The sequence below is a fragment of the Prionailurus viverrinus genome, chromosome A2 (genome assembly GCF_022837055.1).
Source record: "Prionailurus viverrinus isolate Anna chromosome A2, UM_Priviv_1.0, whole genome shotgun sequence".
NCBI lineage: Eukaryota > Metazoa > Chordata > Mammalia > Carnivora > Felidae > Prionailurus > Prionailurus viverrinus.
In genome coordinates, this window is record NC_062562.1 from 27,245,546 (window position 1) to 27,272,508 (window position 26,963).

Below are 26,963 nucleotides of genomic sequence, written 5' to 3' on the forward strand. Positions count from 1 at the left end.
TTCTTAAACCTACACTGATCACCTTTTGCAGTGCTGCATGCCATGGACTACATGGGAATTTATTATACTAGGCACTCTACTTTTGCATAGGTTTCAAATTTTTCATAATAATATGTTGTAATAGTCCATGTTAATGAATAACTGAGTTAGTGCATGGTACACATGTTCCAAAGACTACCCTTCATTAAACCTTCATTAAACCTTCATTAAAATCCCTAACTAGACCCCAATTAAACTTCTTTTGGATTCTTTGAGGGGGGGTGGGAAATGCTTCAGAATACTTTAAATTGTATTATGTTTGCCTAGCATGAGCATTAGAACCATCAAATTTACTCTTACCAGTCAGTTGTCCATTTAAAAAGATGGCTGCCTGCCATAGGATCTCCTATGTCCCCCTAGAATATTCCAGTAACAGAGGGAGAAAAATAATCTTGGAAGACTTTGTAGACTATTCATAGGATATTATAACATTGATTTAATTAATGTATAAAATGGGCTATAAAATGATTTAATGATCAGAGTACTACAGTGCTATAGTGGAAAGAACATCTTTCCAAAGAAAATTCTGCATTTTAGTTAAGACGTTCTCACTAATTATCTTTGTGCCTTTAAGGGTATTACTTCAGTTTTCTAGAATACGTTTACTTATTTTAAAAAAAGGAAATGGACCAATGAGCTATGATGGCAGATTTCTGTCTCTTACAGCCTGCAGTCCATGGATCCCATGCATATCACAGTATTTCAAGGCTACATTTCCAGGGGAGGATCAGCAAGACTCCCTTCACTTGGTCTGTTAAAGTACTAGAGATCCCCTAAGACAATTCATAAAGGAAAGGGAGGTGCTGCAGCCCAAGAACACATTCTTTGTCACAGTATGTGGTCAGATGCTAGTTGGCACTAATTTACTTATTCACAGTTGTACATGCGACATTACTTGTGAAGAGTAGCTACAGTTGCCTGATTGCAGAGATGTGATTAATTTAGGAAAAGGCTGTCACGAAATTACAATCCAAACTATCTCAGCAGGTGTCCCTGTAAGTCAGGAGAACATACCTTCCCACAAATACTCATTACTTACTTACTTACTTACTTACTTACTTACTTATTTATTTATTTATTTATTTATTTATTTATTTATTTATTTATTCTTGAACAAGAGACAGTGCCCACTGGCCCAGTACAAAAGTGAACTCCATTTCTCATCAAAAGATGAAGGGGCGGGGGTGGTAACTGGGATTTTCAGAGAGCACTTTATATATGTCTTGCCTTCATGCAGGTCCATGTGGAAACTTTCTTAATTCTGTTTAAAGTTACAGAAAGGCATTTCACAGGATCACTGAGAAAACAACTCCAATGACCCACTTTTCTCATGATCTCAATTCTATATACTTTCTTTTATTGCTCTGGAACTTTACAATGTGAGGAATACATGAATTTGTTTCCTATAGTAGAGTTAAAAAAAATAACCCAAACAGAACCCCCCCACACACACATACACATGCTTATTAAACTGACCAAATCTGAATAAATTTGTATTACACTGATGACAATTCTATCACGTGGTACCATACTACAATTATGCAACATCACAAGATGTATAAAGTGCACATGGCGCTGCCCCGTACTTTTTTTTATTACTTGGTAAATCGACAATTATTTCAAAAGACAAAGTTTAAAAAATGATAACCACCAAAAGCAAAAGAAACACACCCACTTAAAAATGGGATTCAAGAAGTAACTGGAATAGTCCAGACAGTGAAGTTGAAGCATCTCATCCTCACTGAATCCCTTTCCGTAAGAAAAAAATATTTCTGTCATAATACTATTAATATCTCTCAACAAAGGCAGAAAAGTCACCAATATGTGCCACCAGGAAATAAAGACGACCTCTGTTAGAAATATGGAAAGGACCTGGAATGAACTCCCTACGCCCAGATCACACCAAGAGTTTTTATTAGTGAAAGCTCTTTCTTGAAACTAATAGTTCTGACAAATAAGATTTCAGTGATGTGCCTGTCTCCAGATGCACAGTCCTAGGCAACTATAAAATAACTTATTTTTCAGCATATGTCTGCCCATTTGAACTGACATGCAAAGAATATAAGAACGTGTGTGTGTGTGTGTGTGTGTGAGAGAGAGAGAGAGAGAGAGAGAAGAAATGAATAACAAATCACACAACATTTGACTTAGACAAAAAAAACATCAACAGAAAGGACACAGTAAGATCACGAAAGGTAAAGTGATCTCACAAAAAGACAAGAAGGGGAACAAAAGCTAAAAACGGGTAAATGGAGAAGCATTTTAAAGAAAAACAATACAGGGGCACCTGGGTGGCTCAGTCGGTTGAGCATCCGACTTCAGCTCAGGTCATGACTCACGGTTCGTGGGTCATGTGCTGACAGCTCAGAGGCTGGAGCCTACTTTGGATTCTGTGTCTCCCTCTCTCTCTGCCTCTCTCATGCACATGCTCTGTCTCTCTCTGTCTCTCAATAGTAAATAAACGTTAAAAAAATTTAAAGCAGGGCAATTATAAACTGCCAAAGAAATGAAATGATGCTCAAACTTTCTAGAATGTAGGAAATCTTAAATGGACAAAACAATGAGATGTCATTATATTTACCAGGCTGATAAAAATGAAAATAAGTAAAAAGATCTATTCCTGATAAGAATTTAGAGAAAGGGGTATTCTAATACATTGTGGGTTAAAATGTGAATTTTAAAGGTTTTTTTTTTTGAGATACAATCTACATTAATATCAAAAATAGCACGTTTCTTCAACGTTTATTTATTTTTGGGACAGAGAGAGACAGAGCATGAACGGGGGAGGGGCAGAGAGAGAGGGAGACACAGAATCGGAAACAGGCTCCAGGCTCCGAGCCATCAGCCCAGAGCCTGACGCGGGGCTCGAACTCACGGACCGCGAGATCGTGACCTGGCTGAAGTCGGACGCTTAACCGACTGCGCCACCCAGGCGCCCCAAAAATAGCACGTTTCTTAAACCAAGCATTATAGTGGGCGCCTGGGTGGCTCAGTCATTTAAGCATCTGACTCTTGATCTTGACTCAAGTCATGATCTCACAGTTCATAGAATCGAGCCCCATGTCAGGCTCTACACTAACAGCAAGAGCCTGCTTGGGATTCTCTTTCTCTCTCTGCCCCTCTCCCTATTGTGTGTGCCTTTTCTCTCTAAATCAACAAACAAACAAATAAATAAACCAAAAAAAACAAGTATTCTCATGTCTAAGTATCTAGCCCATAAAAATCATGTTACGTGCCAAATGTATTTTTTCAGGTTTGTTATTTTGAGAGAAATAGAGAGAGCAAGAGCGAGGGAGGGGCAGAGAAAAAGAAAGAGAGAGAGAAACCCAAAAAGGCTCCCCACTGGCAGTGCAGAATCCGACCATGGGGCTTGATCCCACAAACTGTGAGATCATGACCTGAGCCGAGACCAAGAGTCAGACGCTTCAACTTCACCAACTGAGCCACCCAGGTGTTCCATGTGTCAATTATAATCTTAACAAAAATATGTACAGTTTTCTTGTAGTGATGTTATAAAACAATAGAGTGCCTGGACACAAATGAAATGCCACCAGCCAGAGAATAGCTGTACAATTATGCTACAGCCACTCAGAATAATGAATTAGAGTTTTTGCTGGCTTTAAAGACAAAAACAAACAATTATTGAAAGAAAAGAATAAAATTCCATTTCTGTAAAAAGAATGACAAAAATATTCTTCCAGATACGTATGTAGAAGGACACACACATGCACGTATGTGTGTTATTATATCGATACATCAGCATGCTGAAAAATACAGAAGCATAACCATAGGTCAGGATTTCCCAACTGTTTTCACATCTCTGCACAAATATGCACAGACAACTTTTGATGATACACCAGGGTAAAAGGATTGAGACTGTGCCAGAAACGACCAACCCAAGGATTCAGCCACCCAAGTAAGAATTAATACTTGAGCACAGGAGGTGGAAAGTTATAAAGGAGCTTGTTCCCTGGTGATAAACTGCATAGGGAGGAGGTGGAAGGGATAGTGGTGGATGTCAAGGGCTGGGGGAATAGGCAAGAGACCAAAGATACAGACATACACACACATTTACATTTCTGTACATGTGTATTTACATATGTGCGTACATGAATTGCATGATCATATTTATGCATTTTTGGAGAAATTATGTTTTTAAATTTTAATTTAGGTCTTAAACATAATACTTAAAAAGGAGTCCAAGTAGGGGTGCCTGGGAGGCTTAGTCCGTTGAGCGTTGACTCTTGATTTCAGGTCCGATCCTGATCTCATGGTTTGTGAGTCTGAGCCCCGCATCAGGCTCTGCACTGACAGCATGGAGCCTGGTTGGGATTCTCTCTCCCTCTTCTCTCTGCCCTCCCCCTGCTCGTGTTCTCTCTCTCTCTCTCTCTCAAAATAAATAAACATTAAAAAAAAAAAGAGTCCAAGTAGACGACTGCAAGAATTTCACTGCAAGAATTTCTCCCTTTGATGTCTTTTTCGTGCTGTTGTTAAAATCTAGAGGGCTCAGCAGTTCTCCTTTCCTGCTTCCAGGACCCAGTGTTTGTGATATAAAAACGATCCTCCAGCATGTCCTCACTACACTGCACAGTGTAAGTAAGCTTCGGAGGGGAAAACGGCTCTTTCACATTCAAGAGTTACTGGAGTTTAGAGATGGCCACCTGGCACATCTGGGTAGGGGTTGATTTTCCCAGCAGGCCATGATTTACTGCCAAAAGTACAGTCTTTTTTCCTTTTGTTTTGACTTAACATGCCAGAAAAACAACACAAGACTGTAAGAATTAAACCTAATCCATTAGAGCTGAGTTCTCTAAGGCAGAAGGGAGGCAAGGCTGAACCAAAATGAATGTATCAATCATGCAATGCGGGGGCTCCTGTATGATTAGCAAAATTCTTTAAAGGAATGCAGAACAGGTAGGCAGTTCTGCCATCAAATTATCCTGTTTAAGGAAAATGCAGACTTGGTATGCATTTCTAAGTGGACAGTCTACGTTTCAATAAGGTGCTGTATTGAATGTGTGTGTGTGTGTGTGTGTGTGTGTGTGTGTGTGTATAAATAATAATGAAAAGAAGCTGCTCTTCAAAAACCCCACAGGCCAGATACTTTTGTTAATTTAATTTGGAGTCAACTGCACCGATAATAGTTCACTTCTGTTGTAATTACTGTTGCACTTTAATTTCACATATATTTTCATCATCTCAGTGAAACTCTTAGCTCAATAAAGCAGCATAGATTCCCCCCACTATGCCCACCTCGAAAGAATACTTTTGTGTGCTTACATGCGCGTCCACACACACACACACACGTGCACGTACACATGTTCACATAGCCACACTGTAAATGGGCTCAAAGTGAGCTCGAAGGATCCATCAAAAACATTTTTTTAAACCTCAGCACACACCTAGAGAAGCCAGATTTACTTCATTGTTCAGCAAATTGCAATCTAAAATATGTTAAGTAGGAAGCGTGCATGTGAGTTTCTGTGTTTTCAGGGCAGGGGAGAGAGAGAATACCAGGAAATACATAGGAAAAAAAAAGAGAGAGAGAGAGAGAGAAATCAATCTAACTTTAGAAAATGTCAAGAAGCTATGGAATGTATCCCTATGTATGTTCTACTCCTGGGCCTCTTAAAAAACAAAACTTTTTTGATATAATGTGGTTTGGCATTATGGTAAGAATGTGTGATAAAATGTTAGGCATGCAAAATATGAAAACACAAGCACATGTTGACTGGTGTGAGTATGGTGGGGGTAAGGTCTTAGAATAGAGGCTGCATTCCTTTTGCATATAAATTCAAATTTTTCCGTGCTCAATTTTGAACATACCTTCCCAGAGTCAACTGCACACCTGGGGAAGTCTAGAAGCTGGTAAGAACATTCTGCATGATACCAGAGTATAGATGCCCAATAAACACTCAGCCAAAGAACTCATATCTGGCGAGTACTTGACAATAATGTTTTTATTAGAAACGCTTTACCTGTGTCATTTACCAGCAGCTCCTTTAGTACTAGGCTACATTTAAGTCTCTCATTTTAAATGTGTTTACACTTAATCTGTGTATAAGAATTGCTGACAAAGCCAACCGTGACATGTCACACTGATGATGTGTTAAGCTGAGGAAATTCAAACTGCCACAGGCAAAACCCTAACCTTATGAAACAATTTAATCACATTTTTATTGGAGAAGCTTATTAGGAGTTCCAGGTTTGGGGAACTCAACAAATTTTCTTTATCCTCTGCCAGGTCTGAGAAGAGCAAAGTGTACTTTAAAGTCACCTACCTCAAACTGTAAACTCATCTTCAGAAATTAGATACTGACATTTAAGGATCATATAAAAGTCAAACTTTTCTATAATGATTGAGAAGTTGAAAATCCTAAATGCTTACATTATAGGAAGAGAAGCTGAGACAGAGGCCAATATGGCAAATAGCTCTAAAATTAAGTTTAGTTTCTTTTCTGTATTAGTCATGTGTTAAGAATAAACACCTTCTTTTATACAATATAGTTTTTTTTTTCAATCTCTGTTAAGAAAGAGCCTTCTATCTTTTCAAACCATTGGTTATTATTTTCCACAAAAGCTTGGCTTCTCAATAGTATGATTCCATGTTTGTGGGCTATAAAATCGTAGCTCTGAGAATATAAAAGAATATAATCACTAAGGAAGCCAATGGAATTCTGTGAGTGCAAAAGTTTTAGACCTTTCTTTTAGCTGAATGATATGGGAGAGCAATTCAGCTCTAAGTTTCCATGGCTGGCTGTGAAAAGGAGATAGCATTCAGTCATTCATTCATTTGATAAATATTAAGAGAATGTCAGCAATATTTCAGGTGCAGAGCTGGGTGGTGTTGAGGTGGCAGAGAACACATTGATTCTGTCTTTAAGAAAATTTGCAACCTACTGCTTCCCATTCTACTTGAACCCAGAGACAAAGAATGTTTATAAAATATACTGACATTCTCCAAAAGAAAAAAAAAAGGTACTCTGTGGAGAGCATGCAAAATTCAAAAGAGGACTTAAAAAACAAATGCTAAATCATTTATCCAGCCGGGGCACCTGGGTGGCTCAGGCAGTTAAGCATCTGACTCTTGATCTCGGCTCAGGTTGTGATCTCAAAGTTTTCTGAGTTCGAGCCCCACATCGGGTACTGTGCTGACAGTGTGGAGCCTGGCTGGGATTCTCGCTCTCTTCTCTCTCTGTCCCTCCCCCACTCACGCCGTGTCTCTCTCTCTCTCTCAAATAAACATTAAAAATATTTAAATCATTTATCCAGCTTATTCAGGCCTTATGAACCTAGTGATTAATATACTTTTTAATACCTTTATTTCAGCCATACTCTGGCTAGGTTATTTTTTAAAAGTTGCTTTATTATAAAACCACAGTTAGTAGTACTATCTCAACTCAGCACTCTTTAATAATCATCTCCAAGCCTGTAATATATCTAGGCACTGCGCTAACGGCTAGGAACATGAAGACACATGAGAACTCTGTGACCTTGAGAAGCTTATAATACAGAAAGAAAACCTAATGCATTGCTATTTACCTGATCTCTATCCCCATCTCTCCCTCCTTCCATCTCTCTTACCTAACTACCTCTGATTTAGTCCAAGCATGCTCCCCCAGAAAGCCTTGGGCTTTGCTAAACCAAAAGGAGAAAGGCCACTCCTTTTGTAAGGGATTGGTTTAGGAAAGGCACATGATCTAGTTTTGGGCAATGAGGAAATTAAGGAGAAATCTGTGAAATGGGACTTTTGAGGAAGGTTTTTCACTTTTTAAAAAGAGGTGGATGATAAACCCAACTGAATATTTAGCACATGAGAAATATGGCATCCTCAAATTATTAGTGGGAAAATGGTGTTTCTAATAGGCACTGGTGGGATAAGCAGATAGTCCCATGAAAGATAAAACCAGATCCGTTCCTTAGACTATACACGAGAATACATTTCAAATGTATCAAATATTTAACTGTGAAAAAATGAAATTAAGTACTGGGAAAAACATCGGTGAAGTTCTCAATAACCTAGGAATGAGGAAGATGTGCTTAATTATGATTTAAAATCCAGAGGCAATAATGGAAAAGAAAGATCTGTAATGTGATTACATTAAACATTTGTATGGTAAAGATTTCAAAAGCAGACTGGGAAATGATATTTATAATTTACACTAGAGACAAGAGTCCCCAATGTGTACAGGGCTTCAAAAAACAAGGGGGAAAAAGGGATAAACAATCATATAGAAAAATGAGATTGAAACATGAACTAATCAGTCACATGAAAATAAACGCAGATGGATATTAATGATTTAGAAAAAAAAACATTCAACTTTGCTTTTAATAAGAGATAAGCAATGCATAGTACACTTAGATACAGTTTCTTACCTATCATATAGGCCTATCTTTCAGTTTGACTACAGGTATGTTGGCCAAACTTGGGGAAATAGAAACTTTCATATAAATTTTGGTAGGAATGCAAATTGGCACATGCAAACCATATGGAAAGGGAAGTAGCAGTGCCTAGGAAAATTTCCTAGGCATTTATCCTTTGACACTGAAAGCACACTTCTGGGAATTTATCCAAAAGATGTGCTGACAAAGAGAAAAATGATATATGCACAAAGCTGTTCACTGCAGAGTTATTTATAGTAACAAAACACTGGAAACAACCAAAAGATCAATAAATAAGGGATGGACTGAATGAAATATGATATAATCCCACAATGGAATACTATGAGACTGTAAAAAAAAAGAAAAATCTCTAGCAAGTACAGCAAAGTGCTCTCCAGTGTATTTTGCTAAGGACAAAAGGTCAGAGACCAGGAGGAACGCAGATGTGTGTGTGCATATGTACACACGTGTGTGTATGCACATACACACAAATGTATACATATATGTGACCCTATGTAAATCCATGTATTTATGTTTTTAAAACAGAATAAGGGGCGCCTGGGTGGCTTGGTTGGTTAAGCGTCTGACTTTGGCTCAGGTCATGATCTCACAGTCCGTGAGCTCAAGCCCTGCATCGGGCTCTGTGCTGACAGCTCGGAGCCTGGAGCCCGTTTCAGATTCTGTGTCTCCCTCTCTCTCTGCCCTTCCCCTGTTCATGCTCTGTCTCTCTCTGTCTCAAAAATAAATAAACATTAAAAAAAATTAAAACAGAATAAAAGACTATTACAAATCTATGAGAGGAACAGATAGGATACAAGGAAGAGAGAAAAGTTAGACTTCTTCAAATTTACCTTGGTTTACAGATTTGACTTTGAAATCATGTAAGTACTCTACCTACATAATTATAAAACAAAGTTAAATCCAAAACAAGAAATCTCTGTATACAGAGAGTAAAATAAAGCAAAGGAACACAATTTCAAGTATTCACAGAGGAGCTATTACACAAGACTTTATGTAAAATCACAGTAATTTGTAGAAAAAGTCTTAAACTGCTTATGGTAATTGTATTATTTGTGCAAAACTGGCATTCTTTTTCTGAGACTCTTACTCTGATTGGAGAAACCTACATTTCTAAAGACTCTTCTGTAGGTTGTCTTTGTTTCCACCATAGATTTTTTGAACTCACATTATTGCCATGATATCCAACCTTTGCATATGATGAGGCCAACATATGTGTGTACTAATATAAAAGCATGTATAATATATACATACACACATACATACACTATTATGTTATTTAGATAACATGCTCTCATGAATTCATGACATTTTTGATTTGAGGAGAGATCACACCGATTCAGTTCTTCCAAACTCAGTGCTCAAGTCTGACCATGACCAACATCGGACCTCACATTCTTCTCCATCTATGTCCCCTAAGCTGCTATCTTCTTATAGTCACTAGGCAGAAAACCCTGCTCTTCAAGCATGCACTGTCCTTCTGGCTTGCATTCATCAACTTGGATTTTGAGGCTACCAATGGAAACCAATTTAAAACAAGCCCTACATCTAGCCACACTTCTGTGTTCGGAAAAGGACATGCTGAGGCACTCCCAACATAAGGACTTGTGGCCAAGAAGTCACATGGTATCCAGTAGTAAGAAGGACCAAAGGGAATTTACTGTAGAAACAATGTTTACACAACTGTCTTGGATTTAAAAGATTTAATTTGCACCCACTGTAGCATAACTCTATCAGAAGACAGACTTTCAAGACCTCAGAGATAATAAAGTTTCAGACAGAAGACAGCTCTTGAGATAAGATTAATATCTATTCCTACAATAGTACAGAACATTTTCTCAAAAAAATGCATCCTTTTATCATAATAAGGTTGTGTAAGTGGTCTCTGAAGCCAACTAAGAGTCTTTTTTAATTCTTTTACTTTATTTTGAGAGAGAGCATGAGCAGGGAAGGGCAGAGAGAGAGAGAGAGAGAGAGAGAGAGAGAGAGAGAGAGAGAATCCCAAGCAGCCTCCTCAGTCTGATGCAGGGCTCTAATTTAGGCTCCACAGGGTGCTGGAGGAGGGGCTCGAACTCACAAACTGTGAGGTCATGACCTGAGCCTAAACCAAGAGTCCGTTGTTTAAACAACTGAGCAACCCAGGCACCCTGCCATCTAAGAGTCTTTTAAGAAGTAAAAGAATAGGGGCGCCTGGGTGGCGCAGTCGGTTAAGCATCCAACTTCAGCCAGGTCATGAACTCGCGGTCCGTGAGTTTGAGCCCCACGTCAGGCTCTGGGCTGATGGCTCAGAGCCTGGAGCCTGTTTCCGATTCTGTGTCTCCCTCTCTCTCTGCCCCTCCCCCGTTCATGCTCTGTCTCTCTCTGTCCCAAAAATAAATAAACGTTGAAAAAAAATTTTTTTTTAATAATAAAATAAAAAAAAAGAAGTAAAAGAATAATGAACTAGGAAGAAGAGGAGGGGGAAAAATCTATATGGAGGGGAATTGTGATTATTAATTTTGGAAAAATAAATACAGTCTACAACATATAGGAAAGGAAACAGTATTTGGGCAGGGGCTAATAACGATCACATAGGAGCAGCTAATTTGAAATAGAAGATGTGTAACTTTAAAAGGAAAAGGAAAGCAGTGGGACAATCCCAAGCACTAACAGTTTTCTAAGAGACCAGGAAATAGTGGTTTCCTGGCAACTCTTCAGAATGGGACAGCTGCCTATATAAGGTGCTCCTCTAACCGCATAAGCCCTTAGACTAGTGTTCAGGGAGTGCTTGAGATACTTCCACCAACCCAAAAGCAAAACAAAAGAGAGGGATCATGCTCTCTCTGAAAGTAAAGACTGCTCTAAGACACACCAGCTTTGTCAGGGGCGCCTGGGTGGCTCAGTTGGTTAAGCATCTGACTTCCGCTCAGGTCATGGTCTCACAGCTCATGAGTGTGAGCCTTGCACAGGGCTCCGTGCTGATGGCACGGAGCCTGGAGTCTGCTTCAGATTCTGTGTCTCCCTCTCTCTCTTCCCCCTGCCCCACTCACAAAAAATTAAAAACAGAGAGAGAGAGAGAGAGAGACAGACAGACAGACAGACAGACCAGCTTTCTGTTCTTCACTGGTTTCTTGTGTTTATTATCCAAGACTCCTTGTTGCAGATGCCAAAAAAGCAAATCACACTAGTTTCAAAGAGAGGATTAATTTTATACAACTAGGCATTCTAAAGATACAATATCAGGCAAATGTGAATCAAGGTACATACCCTTTCTTGTTGTCTCTCCTCTTTTTGTCACCAAATTCTATTTATTTGCAATTACCTTTTATTTCCGGCCTCATGTTCTTCTTTCACAGGCAGGCTCTGAAACCCAGATCAGGTTTCCATTTTAAGCCTTCTCTCTTATCAAATCTCATGGAAGCGTTCTGATTGGCCCTGCTTAGGAAATGCATCAGCTCCATGGGTCAATCACTGGGGCGTCCACCTATGACATCAGCCATGTCCAAGGCAAGTGCCTACCCCGGTGTAGACAGAACACTAGGCCTGCCAATTCTACCAGGACTGCATGGGGTAGGGAAGGAACAGTTTTTTAATAGGTCCCAACAAAAACGTTTCTCACTATCTTTCCAAAAAAGACTATTAGCCCTCTGAGGACAGGGTTGTCTCAAATACTTTTAGCTTTCTCTGTACTTTGCCTTAGCAACTCCTTAAAACATGCTTTGTAAGGAAGTAAACTTGAACCAGAATTTTTACTATATGCATCAAAGAATAATTCCTATTGACTGCAAACATATCCCTTCAAGATTCCATTAAATGACCATGATCACCTAACTAGCATAGGAAAACTGCTCAGAGTATTAAAAACATAAGAGAGACATGGGGCACCTGGGTGGTTCAGTCGGTTAAGATTCCGACTTTGGCTCAGGTCATGACCTCAAGGTTGGTGGGTTCAAGCCTCACATTGGGCTCTGTGCTGACAGCTCAGAGCCTAGAGCTTACTTCGGATTCTGTATCTGCCTCTCTCTCTACCCCTCCCCTCCTTGCACTCTCTCCCCCTCTCTCTAAAAAACAAAACAAAATAAAACATTAAAAAATATATAAGAGAGACAAAGACATGTCAAATTGAAACATTTAAAATACTAAGATGTTCAGAGCTGGAAAATGGGATGATTCATGTAGTCCATGGATTTTACAACTGTAGTGTGAGGAACACAGGTGTTGTGCACCATTATCTCATGATGGAAGAGGTTTGGACAGCTGTCAGGGGTAGGGTAATGGGTGAGAGACTAAGTGGGTAAGATTGCAGGCCCTACCCTCACTACAAAGAGAGGGTCAAGGAGTGTATGTCTATCTCTCTCTTACTTGACAGGTCCACAGTAGGTTTGGTTTGAAAAAGATTGGACTAAAAATAATAATAATTGTAATAAAATAACCAAAAATTATATTCATCTAATCACCCAATTTTACTAAAGATAAAATAGCTTCTAAATTGCAGGTCTGTATTAAATTGGAAGTATCCAAATCTCTATCCAGCATTCCTTTGATTCTACCAAGCTACCTTTCCTAATTTGATTCTGCAAAGATTAAAAACAAACAAGCAAACAAACAAAAAAAGGTATAGTATGTTATGCTTCATTTCTTACACTACACAGAAATATTTAAGTTGTGCTTACCAGAATTTTAGGATTTTGAAGCAAGCCTGCCTGAACTCTCAAAGCTTCTAAAAGCAACGTCAACATCGAATATGGACAAAGGAAGCAAGAAATATCTACCTATGCATCTAGTAGGGTAAAAATGGATCCATCTAGTAAATACCTGCAATAAGCTAATTAAAATAACTAGTTCTAGCAATCATTTTGGTTGGCAACATTTAGAGTCCCAGGAACAAAGAATATTCAAAGATTATACCACAATGCTTCTTTTCCATTTGCATACACATACAATGCCTGGACTAGGTAATATAAAATTTCCAATAATCATGAAGAGAACATTTAAAAATTTTACAGTTAAAAAGAATAATTTTTGGAGTAATTGTGAATCTGTTTTCTAAAACTAATGACTTTTTAAAACTCTAATCAGGGGCGCCTGGGTGGCGCAGTCGGTTAAGCATCCGACTTCAGCCAGGTCACGAACTCGCGGTCCGTGAGTTCGAGCCCCGCGTCAGGCTCTGGGCTGATGGCTCAGAGCCTGGAGCCTGTTTCCGATTCTGTGTCTCCCTTTCTCTCTGCCCCTCCCCCGTTCATGCTCTGTCTCTCTCTGTCCCAAAAATAAATAAACGTTGAAAAAAAAAATTTAAAACTCTAATCAATTACCATGATAAAGACATACACTGCAAGTACTTGGCACATGTAATTATAGCAAAATGAACACACACCGTATCAAGCACAATCTATAGGTCAAATGGCAATAAGAAAATACTTTCCACAGTGGCCCACAGTGACTGAAGGGAGTCCAAGACTAAAAGTATATTTCACAATGCCAACTGAAAGCTTTGACAAGGAAAGGGAAGAAACACTGACCAGTTGCTCACGAGATAACCTGCTATATTGAGCTTTAATACATTTCAAAACAAAAGAGATTTTATATATAAACTGTGGAAAATTTGAAGAGGTTTTACAGTAATCTGAGAAGGCCATTCTAAAGGACCAAGACAGCTACTTGCAATTCTTTGTAAGAGTCAAATCTGTTTGTTTTTTAGTTTTATAATTCAGAAATATTGAGAGTCAGACACTAACACAAGTAAGAGTTAACAGTAAAATACAAGTCCAATGAAAAGCTAAAACTCTGAAAACCTATTTAATCTTACCACATCTCAGGTTCTTTTTAATAGTGATAGGTCAGGTTCCATGCTCTCATTGGGGTAAGACACAATATTTCAGTGTCCTAGAAGGATCAGAGTCATAAGCAAAGACTTTCACAAACCATTTGTACAACTACTCAGTGTACTGCCTGTCTATCTAATACCAGGCTGAAATATGGTGACTGATCAGTGCATTGCATGTCTACAATCTACTAATCCTATGGCTTGTATTTAAACAAGGCTGTTTGGATAGATAATCCAGACAAATGCAGTATTCCATAACACAAAGCATTTTTGGATGTCTTAGGCTATCACCTAAGCCATGAGCAAAATTGATTTTTCCAGACATGTTCCAGTGTCTGCTCGCCCTTTCCTGCTACCAACTGTCATCTCGCTCCCCTGATAAAACTCTTGACATGTTTTGCAGGATTCTCTACTCCTTTCCCATTCCAAACAGCTGTCTTCCTTTCCTGGCAGAAACTCCCTGACATCTGGATACTCAGGATGGCTACGGCTATGATGGACAGGTTCCATTTTATCCAACTACCCAGCTCTGAGAATATAAAATGAACAAAAGAGGGAAGAATATAAAACCTTCGCCTGCTGAACAAATACCAAATCAAGTAATGGACGTATCAAAACCTTAAAATTCAGAGTATCTTAAAAGTAGTTTTGTGACATCTGGAAGATGGTACAGAATACACAAATGCCATGATTCTGAAAGAATAAATGATGACAAGCTTCTAAGGTTCTACCCAGGTGGTGATAACAAATCCAGACCCCCTAACTCAAACATAGAATTTCTGCTTCATGGCCTAATTTGATGTTTTTTTCCCCACTATATTTAAGAACAAAAAACATGTGTGTTAGATGAAAATGGATGAGTTGAAGAAAAATAAGACATAAATCACTTTCCTTGAGCTCATTGCCCACGTCCAATCAATCACCAGTTTCACTTTGCACCACTTCCTAAATACATATCTCTTGCATATTTTGCTATAGTGTTTTTTTTAAAACTGTTTTGTCCTATGTGTTCCTCTCAATATTTCAGTCTAGTCTCCAAAAGCTGCTAGAGTGATATTTTTAGAAAATGCAAATTGGGTCACGTCATCTCCATTATTCCCTTCCTAGTAGAATAAAACCCACACTTGCCCACATGAACCCCAAAGCCTTGCATGACCCTGGCCCCAACCCTTCTCTCCAGCCTCAGCATGAGTTTCTTGCCCTCTCACTCAACATATTCAAAACACACTGGCCTGCCTTCCATTAGCAGAGTAAGGCAACCTCCCCCTGATGGCTCCACTCTATTCTGTTTGCCTTATTCCCTCCAGCTCCTGTTCAGATCTCAATTTATGTGTCACTTCCTAAGACATTTACTCCTCAATCTACTAGAATATGTTAGCTATCCTTTTCTACCTCTTATGGGATCGATTTTTCTGTGTGGCAGTCTTTACAACTTACTAATTAACATATTAAGTCAAACATTAAGGAGATTTACAAAACTATAAAACAATGGCATTCTCCTATTTGTTTTCAAAAATACAGGTTTATTTTATGTTATGCTAATGTATAATGGCTTCTCACTATTTTTTTAAATGAATATTTTAAAGATTTCTGGGTTTTAACTTCTATTATGATAAATATCAATAGATATAACCCAAATCCTTTGGGTCTTCAATAATTTTTAAGAGAATAAAGAGTCGTAAAGCCAAACAGTTTGAGAACCACTGCATAAGAAAAAAAGAATACTGTATTATACTTGATATTAAATCTTCTAAAAATACCTTAAATTTTATGTAAGTACACTTCATGGGAGAAAGAATGCTTTCATATAATATTGCTAACTCGGAAAGATTATGCTCAAGTCTTATATACTTCTCCATGAATTGTAACAGAATTGGTCACAGGCAATATGTTCATTATAGCAGAGTTGACAAGAGATTTCAACTTCCTGTGGCAAACATAGTTTACGGTTTTAAATGAACCATTTTCTCCTTTAAAAGCATTCTAACAAATGTCACCTTTAATAACAAACACACATAGCCTCAGACTTTCAAGGCAAATGTACTTGAAAATCACAATTAAAACAAATCTTTTGATGCTGCAGAAAAGTTCTTAATGGAAGAAACAATTTTGTCATGACATGACAGAAAGTAGGTGTTCAAAAGTAACTACTGTATAACTACAATGACAAAAATCCATATATAGCACTGTTTGAAGAACTTTATGATTTTAACTCTTTAAATCCTGACAATCACCTTAAATACTATTTTCATTGGCTTTGGTGTATATAACTTGCCCAGTTTCCACAGCAGAGTGGGACAACTACCTAATTTTCTCATTACACCTGGTTTTCTTTTTTCAGCTTTTTACTGCTCCCGAAGATTTTCCTGGCAATGCGAGGTAATGCCCATTTCTGACCCTGTTCAGTGGGCATTCAGTATCAAATACTGATGTTTCTTGGCCTTCAGACTATTGGAAGCCTAATACTGTGAAATCTTTGCTTCCTTAATGGTCCGATTCTTTGTTCAATACCTATTTCATCTGTGTAACAGATACTATAAACAACCAGTTTGGAGTCTCTAGTAATTGAAAGAAAATTCTATCCAAGGTCAATGTATTTATGTTAAATGGAAGGCAGTTTGTATTCCTGAAATGAATTATTTGGCCTGACATCTTCCTGATTAAAACAGTAAACTCTGTATCAAGTAAGAAATCTTGAAAGTAGTCAAATTTTTAGGCAAAATACCACATAAAAGTATATAAACGGAGGTCTTGAACATCATGTGACAGAAAAGTTTTGTTATCTCTGTTGAAATTTCAGTGTAAGTGATACCTCCCTTTACTGAACCTCCCTTACTGTCCCTTAATCAATTTCTGGAAAACAAACAATGTTTTTCTTCCTCGAGTGTTTTCCCTTCATTCGATTTCTTTTTGCCCTTACCCAGAGGCCAATGAAGCTGAGACTTCAGAGTCCCTCAGTTGAAGACTCCTTGCTGGACTACGTACCTAATTAACCCTAAAGAAGCCTCAGAAAATTGCATAAGCTTCGGATCCTACCAAACCTGGATCTGCCTTATCTCAGTTCTAAATATTTCCGTGAATTTACAATTATTCGATTTATCTACTCCTATTTTTGTTTCACTATACTTGCACCCAGGGAAAATTCTTCAGAGTGGCTCATGGACATCAGCCCTTTGATGACAAAAGCATCTTTTCACCAAGAAAACAGCAAAGAATGACAAGTTATAAGTGAGGGACATGAATTTTAGACCTAATGTCTATCACTAGGTGATTAATTTCAAAATAAGGTAAATCTACATCAGAGATAAAGTGGATGCTTCTGGTCTCTGAATAATTTAAAAACATAATTTAAAAATTGGGGGATTTTGTATAAAAATCTAGATGTCAAATTTCTTTTGAAAAATCAGATGGTCTGGCAAAACTGGGTATAAATGCTCTGGCCTGTACTTATTTCCTACCTGTCACCCTTCACTCATCTGCATTGCCTGGCTATTCTCTAATAAGCATTTGGATTTTCCAACCTCAAACTATACGAATAATGTCCAAGAGATACTTAGTTTAAAAAAAAAAAAGGATTGGCAGGACAGCATTTATAGGATATTCCAACTTATATGTTAAATTGTATATATGATAAATTATAAGATAAATTAAATAGTACATAATTTTTTATATGGTATGTATTTTTTTAATATTCAGAGGAAAAAGTAAAAATGCTAATTTCTTGACCAGTGTTAGATTACTAAGGAAAACCTTTCCCACCACATATAAACACAACTTCAGTAACAAATGTTATATGGATAGTGTGGTCAAATGGAGGACAAGGCGATAGGACTTGCTCAAATTCAGGGATTGTGGCATCAAAAATGTTCTTTCCCAGGCCAGAGCACAGACGGGAGAAACACAAATTAAACATTTAAAGCCAGCACTTCCTTCACAGCAGTATTAGAAAGGCAAAGCCACAGTGAATGCCATTTCTATCTGCTGCATCCAAGCCTTTCTGGATCTCAAGTAACATCCAATTACCCAACACGACTAGAGCAACTTGTGTGAATTGTTTTAATATATATTCACAGCATGCACCGTGACGGCTCCTGGCTGCTATTAAAAGGGTGGGCTAGCAACATGAATTAACAATAACACATGTGGTATATTATGGCTCCATAATGCCTAAAGCATTTAGCCAGTCTCCTTATTATTCTTAATGCACACTTACAGCTCCTGAGAATCATGTAGCTGTGAATTCAACTGATCCCAAATGCCAAATGGAAAAAAATGCGTATCTCCTAAAAGTAGTTTAGAGGAACTGCTACATCTACCCTTCTTCCTTTTTCATCACTGGTGCCACGTTATGACCCACAGATTGTTCTGTTTGCAGAACATTTTTGTTTTGTTTTGGACAAGCAGAAAAATTCGTAAGGAAAGAGAAGACCGTGAGGATTCCCGGTGGGAAACAAACTTCAGGAGAATAGCATTTCAGCATAAAAGGGAAGCCAGAGGGTCTCCCCCAGCTATCACCTTCCAGGATGGCTGCTAAGGGAGCCTAAATGGCACACATGCTTCCACCTTGTATCCACTGTCTTCGCAGCAGCTACAAGCATCCCTGTAAGTAGCGCGTCTTATCACATCTCCTCTGCTTACAGTTTTCCAGTGGCTTCAACGTTTATTTAAAATAAAAGGCAAATGTCTGCTCTCTTCCAACAAGGCTTCTTCGTGATGTGGCTGCCTACTTATCCATCCCAGTACCTTCTTCTGCCATTTTCATGTCTCAACGTAAACATGCCCAAATCGTTGTTATTCCAAACTGTTGGTATTTGACGCTCCCTCAGACGGAATACCCTTCCCAAAGATCTTCTAAAGGCCAGTCCCTCTTCCTCTTCCAGATTTTAGCTCAAATGTCACCTCGTCAGCAACTATTCTGTCTAGCTCAGCACATCCACTTCCCCACTATCACAAAGCCCCTGGTTAAGTTTCTTCATTGCGCTCGGTGTGTGAAATTACTTTCTTTTTTGTGTGCTTATTAACCATCTCTACACAAATGCATGCACATGCAGACACGTGTACATACACAGGAATCTGCATTCCATCCGGAGAGAGGATGCGTCTATCTTGCCAATTATTCCCTTCCCAGCACCCGGGATAGAATCCAATGTGTGGTAAGTGCTCAAAACATAATCCGGCAGGAAGAAAGGAACCCGCTAGATTTGCAGTTCTGCCCAGAGGATCATCAAAGGACTTGATTCTGTGAATGTAGGAGATTCAGCTAGTTGAAATTTAACCTAACAACATGCAAATAATAGTCTTCTTTTCCAGAAAATACTCAGTCCTGGCCCCTCTGACTAGGGTGGGAAAAACACAAGCTCTAGAAAAAAAAATATTCCTCCACACTTCACTGAATGTTCCCCCAACTTTAATCATTCACATACTTTCCTGCATGGTTTGTGTCATTTCTGAGTACCACACGTACCAATTATTTACTCAGGCTATTTTTTCACACATTTTTACTCTATGTGTCCTCACACTAAGTAGCAGGATTGGTGAAATGGATTGAGTACACTGTTACAAGTCTATTTTTTTTTTCCAGATCACATTACAATCAATCCTTGGCTATTAGCGCACACGCACACATACACACATACACACACACTCATTTATATCTTTCCCGTTTAAAATGATCTCTTCCCACATGTGGGGAAATAGTGCATTACAAATGAAGAGAGACATTTATCCAGGGTATAAGCTCCCCAAGGGCAAGCATAACACTGCAGGGCATGATGAGGAAAGCTGATATTCACTAAGTACTCACTCTCTGAAAGGCCCTGTGGAGGCATTTTATTTATTCTAAGACCCCATTTGAGGAGCTACTCATATGATCTGTTTTGCAAAGGGGACCTAGGTATGGAAAGCTTAAATATGTGCTCAAGGTCACTGCTAGGGACTGAATGTGTCCTTCCAAAATCCATATGTTGAATTAACCCTGAGGCCCCTGGAAGATGATTTTTGGAGGCTGGGCCTTTAGGAGGTAACTGGGATTATATACAGTCACAAGGGCAGTGCCCACATGACAGGATTAGTGTTCTTATAAAAAGAGAAAAAAGGAGATCCCCCTCTCCGCCATGTGAGGACACAACAGGAAGGTGGCTACCTATGGACCAGGAAGAGGGCTCTCACCAGAACCCAACTGTGCCAGACCCTGCTCTTGAACTTCCCAGACTCGAATTATGAGAAATAAATGTCTGCTGTTCCAGGCACCCAGGGCATAGAATTTTATCATAATGGCCCAAGCGAAGGCAGCCACATAAGAGAAGTCCTAAGGAGCAGGGGTACTATTCAAATGCAGGTCTGTTTGCATTAGAGTCCTTTCTCTCTAACTCTGCTTCATACAGCACCTTTGCACTGCAGAATCAATCCGTGCTTTGTGTCCCAGTAAAAACCCTCCTCTCCTTAGGTCCCAATAGCTTTTATTTGCCTCTTTTATTTACTAACACGAAGTTTGCATGTGCACAGTTGACTTCCTTTGCTCTTCCCATGCAACAAGCTTGTGGAGAGAGTCACTGAGAACCAGCTCAGCCCGCTTTTCACTATTCACTGCTTTAAAGAGCTGCTAATCTAATCACGGTCCTAGATACCATGAGACTTTTATTTTCATAATTATATGCTGCCAGGGGCTTCTTCCAAAGTCCCCTGCTACGTCTTCACCCCAGATCCAATTGCAGATTGTTTTCTGAGCACCAATGGTATTCTTTGAAAGATGGCTGAACCTTTGGATCTCACTACCCAGGAGAGACCTGTGGTGTTTTTTCCCCTTCGGCAGCCCTTAGCAGACAGAGCACCCCATGGGTGATTCTGGGCTGCTCCTCAAGACTCATGTCTTCACTCTCAAAGTGGAGTGAAGTCAGAGTTCTGCATCTGTGTCGCCGACCCTTCTTTCTTGATGCTTGTGTGGTAATCACAACAATACCTTTAAGTTCAAACTTGTAGGAGTGTGTCTTCCCAGTTTACACAGCATGAACTGCATATTTTAAAAAAAATTAAGAGCACAAAAAATTAACAATAGCAGCTAGTCTTTACAGCGTTCCTATCAAGTATCAAGGCAAAGCTTTTAAAATATTTTTCTAAAGAAGTTTACTTACTTATTTTGAGAGAGAAAGAGTGCAAGTGGGGACAGAGAGAGAGAAAGAGGGACAGAGAGAATCCCAGTTGGGCTCCCTGCTGCCAGCACAGAGCTCGACTCGGGGCTTGAACCCACAAACCATGCAATCATGACCTGAGCCAAAATCAAGAGCTGGGAGATTAAATGACTGAGACACCCAGACGCCCCTTAAAATATTTACTTCTAAGAAAGAAAAGAAAAGAAATAAATCCCTGTGGAGTAACTACTTATTTTCTCCCCATCTTATAGACTAGGAAACTGAGGTTTATAGAAGTTGTAGAATTTGCCTAAAGTCAAGCTGGGAGAAAAATCTAGGCCTCCTTGTTCCAAAGCCCCTATTCTCAAGAACTACTATACTGTCATATATGTGTGTGTGTGTGTGTGTGTGTGTGTGTGTGTGTGTACACACACATACTGCTCTAAATGTCCTGTCCTGACCTGACCCTTATGCAAAATTGTAGCAAATAACAAGAGGTAGATAAATTTCTGAGAAAAAAACAGGTTATTAACAATATTGAAAAGAATTTGTTTTTTAAAGAAAATGGATGCTTCCTTTTCTTTCAAGACCAATAATCCACTTCTATCTTCATGCACTCTTCCAGGATCCTCTGAATGTTCCTGTCACAAAGTTTCTCCTTATATTTATGTCCCTACTAGGTTATCGTCAGGGTAAGCACGAACTCCCAGTTTGCTCATGGTGTTCTGTCACACTTACTATCACTCTCTGAAGTGTCCTCTTTTTTTGTTGTTTTATTGAAGTATAGTTGACATTCAATGTTACATTAGTTTCAGGTGTACAACATTATACATTCAACAATTCTATACATTATGCCAGGCTCATCACAAACGTAGCTACCATCTGTCATCACATAGCCCTATTACAATACCACCCACAGTACTCCCTGTGCTGTGCCTTTCATCTTTTGGAAGATGAATTACATGACTTCCATAACCACAAACTCCATAAAGGCGGGTTATGTTTATTTCTCTTTGTATGTTTCACCAGAATTTTCATATTTCAAATAAATTCATGCTTGCTAAATAGTCGTCTCCCCTGGCTAGGTGCAGTATCTCCATTACCAGATCTTCCATACACTCTGTTTATGTCCCCCTTCCAGGAATTATTACACAGCGATTGAACAGTCTACAGGCCATGCTCCATTCCCATGGCCAGCCTGGGTCCCTACTCATCTTTTACCCCATGGGCACATGGTAAGATGCTTTTTCCATCAATGGGGTAAACAATACTAATGGGGTAGACAAGCTAAACTTAGTATTCTTTCAGTATTCATTCCTTCATGCAAACACTTACTAAGGACTTACCCTGTACAACCAGACACTAGGGAAGCAAGATGGAAAAGCATGTCCCCGCTCATAAATTATGCACAATGTAACGGGAAAACTGCAAATGGAATGGAAAATTAGAATACTGTGAGGTAAGTGGTGCCCAGAGGATTGGAAGAAAAAGTCAGAATCCCCAGATGTTTGCCTGGGGAGCGGGAGGAAGTTCATGAGGGTCAAGGACTACAAGGCACTCTTCAGGGAGAAATGTCCTGAAAGCAGGAGGCTGGGATTGGACAGGCGCAGGACAGAGTTGGGGCAGTGCTCTTAGGCAGAGCGAAAAGAAGGGATACATAGAAGAAAGCACGTAGCTTGGGGCCAGTAGGCCACCTAGCTCCCGATGGCTGGAGTTTAACATCCTAAGGGAAATGAGTTGAAGCAGTTACATGGCCCACTTCCCAAAACACTGTTGCATTAAAGACCAGAGAAATAGTGAAAAAGCAATGCAAAATTTTTCCACCTTCAAGACAGTGATTTGGGGATCATCAAAATCGAATTGTAACTGGGGACAATTAGGAGACAGAAGGGGGGCAGATGATGTCCTAATAGCTTATTCTGGACTAAAAGAGACCAAAATCTCTCTCTCCACTTTAGTACTTTCTTTAACAGGACTGGTTGAGGACAAAGCCCTACTTAGGAATTTGATCACGCTGAAGGAGAAACGGTCATTTCCAGCTCCTGCGGGGCCCCCAGGCTAAAGAGATCCAGATAGGTGCACGGTCTATAAGACCTAACACTATCTTGAGGTGGGACTGGCCAACACAGAGCAGATGTGATGACTCTGTAGGAAAACAGAGTCTGGGGGAGGCATTCACAGCTGGTCTCAGGGGAATACAACCCAGGATACCATCTGGGAAAAATGCCCCATGTTAGAGAATGACCTGTGGGCACCAGAGCTGACCTCTGTTCAATTAAAACTTACTGTCTGCACTGTACTAACATGTTCTGTGATCCCCATGTGAAGCCTGCCTGGGATTCTCTCTCTCCCCCCACCTCCCTCTGCCCTTCCCCACTCATGTTTTCTCTCCCTCTCAAAATAAATTAATAAACTGTAAAAAAATAAAAAATGGAAAACTACATCCAGGGTCCAGTTGGAAGGAAGCAAGGAGCAAAGCAAGTTATCACCAGAGTCCAGCCACAGGGGAAGAAAGAGAAATCACAAAGAAGTCTTGAGGGAATGTTTGGGAGTGTGCATACATGTGTAGAGATCAGAAATGGGAACCAAGAATCATGCAAAAGCCCTTTTCCCTTGAGAAGTTCTGGTTTCAGAGCAAGCTTCCCTCTGTGGACACTCAGGTCCCACCTCTTATCTATTGCCATGCTTGTCCTCCATGCGACTATGGGCCTTTATCTTCTTCTCTGGCAAGACCATCTATCTATGTAATGTGGTAATTGAATCAGGTTTAATTTAAAGAAAAATCAAAAGCCCTTTCCATGCAGCCGCATAAGAAAGCACTTAATCTCAATAAACTAGCAGTTAGGACGATAAGAAAATCTACAAGAGCTGAGAGATACATAGCAAATCAAAATTCTCTCCATTTGGGTTAAGGAATAAAGCCAAAAAAAGCTTTCTTTTTGACCTGAACCGCATAACATAACACATATTAGAAATATGGGTTGGGGCAATGAGCTGTGACCATCAGTGATTCAGTGGAATCCCCAAACACTCCCCACCAGTTTCAAAGAACTGCACTGGCTCCGAAAAATGACATTTACTGAGATTCTTAATAAAATGAACATATTTGGCTGTTTCATATGTTATTGGATTTTTTGGCATACATTTCAGAACTCCAGTACTTTAACTCTGCCTATGAGCGAGATGTGGATCCCCACAGGACCACCTTCCCACCCCTGGAAATATTTTTATTACCCAAGTCAGGGGAAGTGAGGAAATGAAAATTTCATGACTCTTGCCATGTAGATAGCTTAATTCAAGTGTGCTATGTTTTCATTATTTGCATTTCCCTTGGAATATGGGGACTGTCTTCAAATCTTGTGGCACCTGTTTTTCAACTGCTTCTGCTCAGAGACTTTCTGGAATAAGGAAAAACATGGCTTTCACTGAACAAACCTTTGGATTCTGCTCTACCATATACCATACTTATCCCCAGTTAGGTTAACTATGGGTCACTGGTCAAAAATATGCATATAGAGCCATTGAATAAAATAAGCATCTAGTTCTCTGAGTTGGGACGAGCCACTTAGGGTGGGTCTCTGTGTTTAAATCATGTCATCTTCAGACTAAAGGAAGCGGACTTTCTACATGGCATCCAATGCCAAGAGTCCGTGGCGTGGTGAATTAACATTCATCTAGGGCTGTCTTTGTTTATTTTAGTCAGTGTTCTCTATTTTTGCCCCTTCTTGACAATTTTTTTTTTATCAAAACGGGAGTTGTTTTATAAATTAATTATCAGGGATTCCTGGGTGGCTCTGTCAGTTGAGCATTCAACTCCTGATTTCAGGTCAGGTCATGATCTCATGGTTCATGAGATCAAGCCCCTCGATGGGCTCCTTGCTGATAGCATGAAGTGTGCGTGGGATTGCCTCTCTCACCTGCTCAAAATAAATAACTGAACTTTTAAAAAAATCAATCAATTATTAAATGATTTTAAGAATTATAAGAAGGTAGAGATGGGTTGCAAGAGAGACCCATTTTTTTTTCTATCATGTTTTCAATGGTGGAAATTCACCCTCCATACCTCTTGCCTTATAATAAACAAGAAACAGATGGCCATGCCACTCCAGATTGTGCTTCACAGTGGCCCTAACAGTAATACAATGCAAGCTTTTCATTTTCAAATTCCCACAGACCTTTATCCACCATATTGGAAGCAGTATAAAATAAGGCTTGAAACCTCTGTCCCTGACATATTATAGGATCCCATTTATGGAGAAAGTTTAGAATAGACAAATCCACAGAGACAGAAAGTACAGATGAGTGGTTGCCAGGGGGCAATGGTAGAGAGGGGATGGGGGCAGGGGTGATTTATAGTGGATATGGGTTGGTGGGGGGGGGGGGGCAGTGATGTACATGTTCCGGAATTACATAGTAGCAGTGATGGCTGCACAATCCTACAAATTTACTAAAAATCACAGAATGGTGTACTCTTACAGGCGGGGTGGGGGGGGGGAGGGTTGATATATGAATTACAGTCCTACTAAAAAAAAACATGACAAATGAACCAATTTCCCTAGACATAGGCTTCTGAGGTTCAAATCCCAGCCCCAACACTTATCATCTTTTCCAAGCCCATCTGTAAAATGAGGAAACTACCCCATACAGTAACTGGAGGACTAAATAAGACTATGGATAATGATCCAATACCAATCTATACCATGGTGTGAACCCCCCATAAATTTTCCTTTTATTATTATTTAATCTTGAGAATTACATAAGGTGAGCAGAACATTCTTGATTTTAGAGATGAAGGAACATCTGTAAAGGATGAGGACACTGACGTGGTTGCAAAGCCACTAAGTGACAGGATGGGATGGTAAGAATTGAAACTCATGCTCTTTAATGATACATCACCCTCTCAACGTACCTGTTAACAACGTAATGTATACATGAACTGCTTACTGACTTCCTACTATGTGCAGATCTTGGGGATGTAACCCTCAAGACAGCCATTACCTACACTAGGAAAGAAAGGACAATGCCCAGAGATTAAGGAAATAAGGAACAGGTGAAATGGAAAAAGCATAAAAGTAAGTGTTCTTGCCATGAGATTCAGAACCTTGAGGCCTACTTCTACCTACAAGGGGACTTTCCCACCAAGAGTAGACCAGAGTAGGCTGAGAAAAACATGTACATACACTGTTAAGGGGTTGTATGAAAATACTTAAGTGCAATCAGCCACTAACCTCAGTCTGAATACCATTTTTTATTTAGATTTCCAAGCTCATGGTCCAACATTACAGCCATTAGCCAGATGTGGCTATTTAAATTTAAATGAATTAAAATTAAATCCTATTAAAATTGTCATTCCTCAGTTTACTAGGCACACTTCAAGCGCAATATCCACATGTGTCTAATGGCTGCCCTACTGGAAAGCACAGAAAATGGAAAATGTCTACCACTGCAGAAAGTCTTCTTGGGCAGTGCCAATCTAAAACATAAAATCACATCATCAATAGTCATATACTAAGGGGAAATATAACATTTTATTTAACATCTTAAAAATGGGCTTTCGTATCCAAGCAAATACCTAGAAATACAAATGTTTTCCT

The 26,963-nt window shown here is 39.3% G+C and overlaps 1 protein-coding gene across 9 annotated transcripts in view; it reads right to left on the reverse strand.

The window, feature by feature from the left end:
* The window catches only part of FHIT (fragile histidine triad diadenosine triphosphatase), a 1,426,527-nt gene that overhangs the window by 463,276 nt on the left and 936,288 nt on the right, over positions 1-26,963 (reverse strand). The gene's annotated exons all lie outside the window — the stretch shown is intronic.